Here is an 8,769-nt window from a genome sequence, read left to right as displayed (position 1 = left end):
ATGTTTTGAACATACATAACTCTTAAAGAGTTGTATCTCTTTAGCCAATAGACACAATGTTTTGAACATACACAATCCTTAAAGAGTAGTGTCCCTTTAGCCAATAGACACAATATTTTGAACATACACAATCCTTAAAAGGTTGTGTCCCTTCAACCAAATGGTACTAAACGGTTAGTAACCGTTTATTAATATTAATAATATTAATAATAATATCAATAATATTAATAATATTAATTAATAAAATTTGTAAATACCCTTCATCTTTTTCGGCACTATTGTTCTTCTTCATCATGATTGTAGCTAAGAACTCTATTATGTTGCACCTGAAGAGATTTATAACGAGATAGATAGCGATACTAGTGTAATGGAGTGAAGACGGCGCAGCGGCAGTGGAGAGGGAAGGTTGGTGAAATGGCGGAGGTGAAATGGAGAAGGCGATTTGGTTAATTTCTATGGGAAAATGTGGGTGAAACGAGGGACGCAGGAAGCAATCGCGGGTGTAATTTTTTATTGATTAAAATCAACGACAACTTCGTCGATTTTAGCTAAAACAAAAATCAACCTCTTAACCGTCTATTTTATGAAATAAATTTACACTATTCGTTTATTTTCAAAGAGAAATCTCAACCGTTTAAATTTATCGACATTGTAAACCGTCGATATTATAAATATTAAAATAAACGACTCGTCCGTCGATTTTAAAAAAAAGGGTTAAGTACTGAAATCGTCCCTAAGGTAAGGGGCGAAAATCAAATTCGTCCCCAACCTTTTTTCGCTATTAAAATCATCCTCAACGTTTAAAAACGCTTTAAAATCATCCTTCCCCAAATTCTTGGACCAAAATACCCTCATCATCATCATTCTTCTCTTCACCTTTCTCACTCCACCACTTCCACTGCTACCACCATTACCACCACCACCACCACCACCACCACCACAAACACCAACACCAACACCAAAAACATCAAGCAACAGCAACAACATAACCCAGAAAATCAGAACTCAAAACTCAGCAACAACAGTAATCAAAACTCAACAAAACTCAGTAATAACAAATTCAGCAACAACAATAATAAAAACTCAGCAAAACTCAGCAATAAACAATAATCAAAACTCAGCAACAATTCACAAAAAATTCAGAAATTTTACAACAAAAATCCAATTCACAGGATAAGAAGAAGAAGAAGAGTGGCAGATCACAGGCGGCAGGGCGGCGGTGCAGCGGTGGCGGCGGCAGCGAAGATCGGCGGTGTCTGTGAATACCGGTGGCGGCGGCGAGGAGTCTTCCCCTTCCCCCTCTTCTTCCCGAAACCCCTCCCCCCTCTTCTCCCTTCGCGTTCCCTTCCCCCTTTCCCCGAGGAGCAGAGCGGCGGCGGCGACAGCGAAAAGCGGCGGCGGTAACGAAGACCGGTGGCGGCGGCGAGGAGAAAAGATGGCGGAGGCGGAGGCGGCGAGGAACGGCGACGAAGGCGCGGCGGTGACTGGCGCGATGGCGGCGACGAAGGCGCGACGGTGACTGGCGCGATGGCGGCGACAGCACGCGGCTCCTCTAACGACGGCGATCCCCTCCCCCCTTTCCCCTTCCCACTCCTCCTCCCCCACACCCCTTCCCCCACCCCCACCCCGCGTCGTTTCTCCTTCCCCCCACCCCCACCTCGCGTCCTTTCCCCTTTCCCCCCTTCGCCGGCGCCGTCCCCCCTCCCCCCTTCCCCTTCCCCCCTTCCTTTTTCCCCCACACCCCTCTGTTTGTCGCCCCCCCCCTCTTTCCCCTTCCCCCGATTCTCTTTCTCCCTCAGCCTTTCTTTTCTTTTTTTATTTTATTTTATTTTATTTTATAACTTTTTTAATAAAGGGTAATTTGGTAATAAAAAAATAAAATTGATAAAAATGACGATTTTATAACGTTTTGTAACGTTGAGGATGATTTTAATAACAAAAAAAGGTTGGGGACGAATTTGATTTTCGTCCCTTACTTTAGGGACGATTTCAGTACTTAACCCTAAAAAAAATATAAGGTCTTCAACATAATAGGCGACCTAGTCGTCGATTTTAATATTTTATTTTAAATAATTATTTTTTTATTTTATCAACGACAAGCCGTCAATAAATATCGACGGAAAATACAGCTGTCGATTTTGAGCATCGATAATTACAATGTTTCTTGTTTCAGCAATAAAAATCGACGGTAGTGTTGTCGATTTTAATTTGAAAAAAAGCAACGACTTTCGCGCCTATTTTATACATGAAATCTACACTATTTATAGACATAGACTGTTCAAATTTATCGACAATAAACATTGTCGATATTTTAAATATCAAAATAGACTTCATTTTCGTCGATTTTAAAATAAAAGTATTTCCACCTCTAGTTCGTCGATAATATGACGATAGTTAGGAAAAGTTTAATGCAGCATAAAAAAATCGACGACCAGGCTGTCGATTTTATTATTTTATTTTTAAATTTCTTTTTTTTTTAAATTATCGACAGCAAGCCGTCGAAAAATATTGACGGTAGAAATAGCCGTCTATTTTTTTGCATCGAAAAATACGCTTTTTCTTGTAGTGATTCAAACAATTTATGAAAAAATAAAAATACATCTAAATTCTTTTTTTTTCCTTTTTTTCTTATTTTTTTTATTTTCATCCCTCCATTCAAATATATAAAATAGATTTTATATTCTTAGTTAAATTATAAAAATATAATGAAGGTTCACATAATAACAATTGTATAAGAAAGTAATATGCAAATAAATAACCATGGAAAGAAGTTTAATATATACTTAATTTGTTAAATTCACCCGTTATCAGCGATAAAGTCATAAAATATGACAAAAAAGTAAAAGATACTTCTCGAGTACTGTTGTTGTTGTTATTATTATTATTATTATTATTATTATTATTATTATTATTATAAAAAGGTGCTTATAAAATTATTGTTATTATTAACGTATATTAGAAATAAAAATGCTTACAAAGAGTACAATATTATTATTATTATTATTATTATTATTATTATTATTATTATTATTATTATTATTCTTTGTCGTTGGAATACAAAAATGCTTTACAATAATACATATTTCTTTTACTATAATACCTATTATTATAATACAAAAATGCTTATAATAAAGAATACATATATTTTTAATATTTTTGGAATATTACAACAATGAAATAGGTAGTACTAATTTACTTTTTGTAGAAATTTTCTTATAAAATCGGTAGTACGATTTTTAGCCAAATTTTTTTTCCCTTCGAACATTAGTTACGATTTCAAATAATTTTGTCCATACTAAAAATCGTTAACGACGATCTTGTAATAATAATTCTTCTCATGTCAAAGGATTATACCAAAATTATATAATATACATGTAATACGACGTGCTTAATGATACAATATAAAAAAAATTAGCCATTAACTGTTAAAAAAAAAAGAAGTTGACATACACAACGAATTCATACTCAAACTTTAAAAAGCTTAGAAAGGGGGACAAGCCTCTTTGATGTTGCATCTAAATGTAAATGATTTTGACTTTTTGTTCTAATTTTATAGTTAGGGTTGGAAGTGAGTCGAGTTGAATTAAATTCGACCAATCTTAAATTTGGTTTATAAAATTAAGTTTGGCTCATAGTTCAACTCATTAACAATCGAGCCTATTTCATAAGTTTAAAATCACTTCAACGAAAGTTCACGAACTAGCTTAAATAATAGAAATATAATCTATAATTCTATATCAATAAATTATAACTTATATATGTTAAAAAATATTAAAAAAATAAATTCTATATATTGTCTATCTATCAATTATAAATTTTTTATTTATATTCTAAATTAAAATTATATATAAAAAATAACTATAAAATTTAAAATAATTAAAATTATATATATATATATATATATATATATATATATATAAATACGTATATTTTAATATATTTAATCTATATTTTTAATATTATATATATATAATCTAGTTAATTCACGAATTAATAAATTGTGTTTATCTAAATTTAATTTTAACTCATTTAATTTATGAGTTTAATTCTAAATTTAAACTCAATTCATACCAACTGATGGATTTAGCTTATCGGATTATTAATGAATCGAATTCCAACGGCTTGATGAGCTACTTCCAACCCTATTCATAGCTATTGTCTCTTCCAAAAGGTTTAACCAATTAGGTTACCACGTGTGGGGAGCATCACCATAAAATTCAATTAGGGCAGTGATTCATGGCATCAAGTCGGTGGATAATGGTCCTTGGACTTTGTAGCCACCCTCACTGGTCTATTTAAAACTATTTCTTTTTCATGCACATCATTTTTAGTAGGGGTTAATACTTAATAGTCATTGCACCCCCTGCTAAACATCGAAATCAGAACATAATATTTTTTAATAAAAGTAAATTACCAGGCTAGTTTTATAAAAGATTCCATTTTTGATAAAATTGTTTTCATAAGAAAAAATGACATTTTAGCTTTTGAAAAATCATTTTAATTTGAAAAAATACAACTCAATTTTATAAAGAACAAGCAATCCATGCATTTGACTTAATTTTCATTGAAACATTTAAGAATAAAATTAAAAAAAAATGATCTCTAGAATCATATTTTTAAATTAAAAAAATAAATAAATAAGTCTCTAATTTTTAAAATTTTAGATAAATATATTTCTGATAAAATTTAAATACAAAAAGATTTTTAATTTTTATAAATGGAGAACAGTTTCATCCTTCCATTCATTTGTCTCTCACAAATCAAACAGAACTAACTGACGTAGTTGTAACGTTGTCCAGTTATCCGTTGTAGTGCTATATTAGAAGGAGACTAAAATTTGTAGGACAAGAAGGTTCTTAGTGATGAAAATGATGTTGTTTCGAAAATTGTAAATTCTTATAAAAATCCTTACCATAGATTGTCCTAACCCGTTCATGAAAATCAGAGCTTCGTTCCCTCCAAAAAGAAACTGAAGCGTCATCAAGGAAGGTGGAGTAAAAAAAACGAAACTCGTTTGCTGAAACAGTTCAGTCATCAAGCAAGGTAAACAAATCCCTAACCTTCATGCTTTCACCGGTTAGGGTTCCATGTAATGTAGGGTGTGATGCACGCAAATGCCATGAATCATGGTTGCTTTTCGTTTGAGTTTTGTTGAAAAAAGTTATTATGTCCTCATTTTAAAAGTTTCTAGGATTTCGAAACTTGTGATTTGATTTTGTTTTTGTTAAAAAATTTTAGATGGCTAAAAGGTTTGTAATTCTTGTTTTTCACCATGAAAGAAATTTTGTGAGAAATGGTGATGGGGGCTTGTTTACGTGAATAGAAAAGTAGAAAAATTTTCAGAAATGGCATAGATTTTATCAACTTTGGTGAAGTTGGTTGAGGGTTTAGGATATCTTGGCTACAAGGCAATATATTGGTTTGATAGTACGGCGAGTGATATTAAAGGCAAGTAATATTAATCTGGGTTTCATTGTTTAACAGGGGATAGTGAAATTCGTGAATTGTGTGACAATTTGATGAGAAATGAAGAAAAGATGAGTTTTACATTTATTTTGATCATGTTGTCAATGAATCTGAGTATGTAGAGGAAGTAAGAGCCGAAAATACAGGAACTGAAAATATAGATATTGGCCAAAAAGGGAGTGGGATGAAAAAAATTGGGAATGTTAAGTGTATAGAACTAGATGACATCTGTGATAATCTGATGACATCATCCTCTAATGATGGCTACGAAAGTACGGAGGATAAACCTTATTACAAACCTCCACCTTCAGAATATGATGATGACAGTGTTAATGAGGAGAACAATGAAAAAGAGAAGCGTGCTAAAAAAAAGAGAAATATGGCTTACAAGGAAAAAAAAGTGGTTGCACCAAAGAGAAAGGTGTAAGAGAACAAGAAGAATCCATTAAAGAGGAAGAATACACCAAAGAACAATAGATGAAATATTGTTCAAAAAAGACCTAATGTACAGCCAAGTGTTGGGCCCAAAGTAGAAGAAAGAGCTAGGCCTTCTTTGCAAACTGGTAAGCTCAGTAATAGGCCTATTGTACACTTAAGTTCCTCCAATTCAGAGTATGAGTACCATTAAGAGAATTTTTATACCCCTATTTTCTCTGATAAAGAAGCTGAGAATCATCATTGGCTTGAGTTCAATGATGAGTATGGATTTGGAGAAAGCCACTTTGAAGTAGGTACCAAGTTTATAACTCTTAATGATTTTAAAGATGCGGTGAAGGACTTGTTTATCTCTGAGGGCAGTAAGCTTCAGTGGATTAAAAACAATAAGAAAAGGGTTCGGGTAGACTGCAAAAGAGAAGAATGTCCATAATTTTTTACATATATTCTACAATAATTCTCTTAAGTGCTTTCAGGTTAAAATTTTCAAATCTAAACATACATATGTAAGGGACATGGGCAATAATTCTACTGACCAGCACTAGCTAAGCAAGATAATTGAAAAAAGACTAGCTAATAGCTATCCATCCTCATATGACTAAGAAAGAAGCTACTAATTTTCTAAAAGATGAGTTTGACATGTATCCTTAGGATAAGATGGTTTACAAGACATTAAAGGAGGCAAGAGATAGAATTGTTGAAAGCGAGAGTAAGTAATATGGAAAGGTGATGGATTATCCTTTCGAAATCCTACAGAGCAACCTTGGATCTACTGTACTCCTAGAGGTAATACCAATTTTACAGTTCCCACCAGTGTTTGATAAGATATATATGCGTGTGTGCGCGCGCGCGCCTGGATGCATGCAAAAAAAGGTTTCAAAAGTGGTTGTAGACCACTAATAAATTTGGAAGGATGCATTCTAGGTATTTTGGTGGACAGTTACTTCCGGCGATAGCACAAGATGCCAATAATAATTTTTATACCATTGGATATGTTGTTGTCGGATGAAAAACAAAGGAGTTTGGAAATGGTTTTTGACTCTCTTACAAGAAGATCTTGGAAATGCAAGTGTGCACAGATGGAATTTTACGTCGGATCAACAGAAAATTAGTAATTTCTAGTTTATGCTTATATTCTAAAATTTAGTTCGTTTATTTATGCTTGTATGGAGCGGAAAATTCATGCACAATTCTATATAATTTACAAAAGTTATCAAATTCATTAGAAAAATATTCTCCACCTCAATCACCACAAAAAATTTTATTTTCTTATCATGCATATTTTCTATTTCCTTTGAGTAAAGTATCGTTTTTGTCCCCAACGTTTGGGGTAAGTCCTATTTGTGTCCCTAACGTTTAAATCGTCCTATTTGTATCCTTAACGTTTATAAAAGTGATTCAATGTTATCATACTATTAATTATACTAACAAATCAGATTATATTTTTTAATTCTTACTTGGATGTATTCATTCTCAATTAGGTCTCACTTGGATGTGTTCGATTTTAATATTATACCCACTATTTGTGTTTAGATTCAATTATGTCCCTAGAAAAGTGAATTATGTAAATGTTGTAGGAATTAGTTTCAACATTTGATGAGCTATTTTTCGGAGTAGATCATCGATTCTATCCCAAACATTTGTATTCTAACTTTAAGAAGAGATTTTTAAAACTCAAACTAAAGCGCTCATGATGTGTAATTGACGGCAGGATAACATTGAATCACTTTACAAACGTTAGGGATATAAATAGGACGATTTAAACATTAGGGACACAATAGGATTTACCCCAAACGTTGGGGACAAAAATGATACTTTACTCATTTCCTTTTTATATTTCTTAAACATTTTAAAAATTTTATCTTTATTTCTAAGCAATACACATAAGTAAATCTAGAACAATCATCAATAAAAGTTATAAAATATCTTTTTCTTTCTCTAGTAATATTGCCATATAATTCACAACTATCACTATGAATCAATTCTAATAAATGTGTGTTTCTTTCAACTTTAGAAGAAAGTTCTCAGTAATTTTGGATTGTATGCAAATATCACATTTCTTATTAAAATCCTTGTTACTAAGATCAGTATAATTATTTTTATACATATATTCAATTAATTTGTAATTTAAGTGTGCTAATCTATACTATGCCATAAATCACAAGAATCAACAACATACAAAGAAACATTCACTTTACTAAGTTTAAACATGCTTTCAATACAATATTCTTTTCCTATGAATACATCATTTTTAAGCAAGATCACTTTAACAGATTCCATTACAACTTTAAATCCTTTTTTACACAAAAGACTAACAGAAACTATTTTTTTCTCAAAACAGAAACATGAAGTACATTTATTAAATTTAATTTCTTTCTAGATGTAAAATTTAATTCCACAGTTCCTTGACCACAAATTTTGGTTGACTTGTCATTGCCTATCAAGACTTCTCTATTATTCACTTCTTCATATGTTTTGAATTGGTTGTGATCATTACAAACGTGAACAGTAGTCCCAGAATCTAACCACCATTCAAGTAATTTTTCTTGTGTTGCATGTAACCATGCCAATATGCATATTTTGTACTTTTTCTGCAACCATTGCAATTAGATCCTTCTATTCTACTAAATTGGTCTTTGGTGCTTTCTTTTTCAGAAGTCTACATTCTTTGATATAATATCCTTTCTTGTGACAATAATAACATTATCTGTGTCTCTCTTCTTGTCTTACTTTGAATCTTTTGAGAACTTTCTTTTCTTCTTATTGGTGTTGTTTTCACCAATATGATTCACTTTAGAACTTTAAGAAAGATACATAGCATCACGTTTTCGAGTTTCCACCTTCATATGTATATGCCTTAGTAATTTC

The 8,769-nt window shown here is 32.1% G+C and overlaps 1 pseudogene; it reads left to right on the top strand.

The window, feature by feature from the left end:
- Positions 1-5,238: 5,238 nt before the first annotated feature.
- On the top strand, positions 5,239-6,094 carry LOC148568886 (uncharacterized; annotated as a pseudogene).
- The last annotated feature ends 2,675 nt before the right edge of the window (positions 6,095-8,769 follow it).

This window comes from Arachis ipaensis, chromosome B4 (assembly GCF_059453495.1).
Source record: "Arachis ipaensis isolate K30076 ecotype BB chromosome B4, ASM5945349v1, whole genome shotgun sequence".
Lineage (NCBI taxonomy): Eukaryota > Viridiplantae > Streptophyta > Magnoliopsida > Fabales > Fabaceae > Arachis > Arachis ipaensis.
The sequence above is the reverse complement of the archived record's forward strand: the minus strand, read 5'-3'. Positions and strand labels throughout refer to the sequence as shown.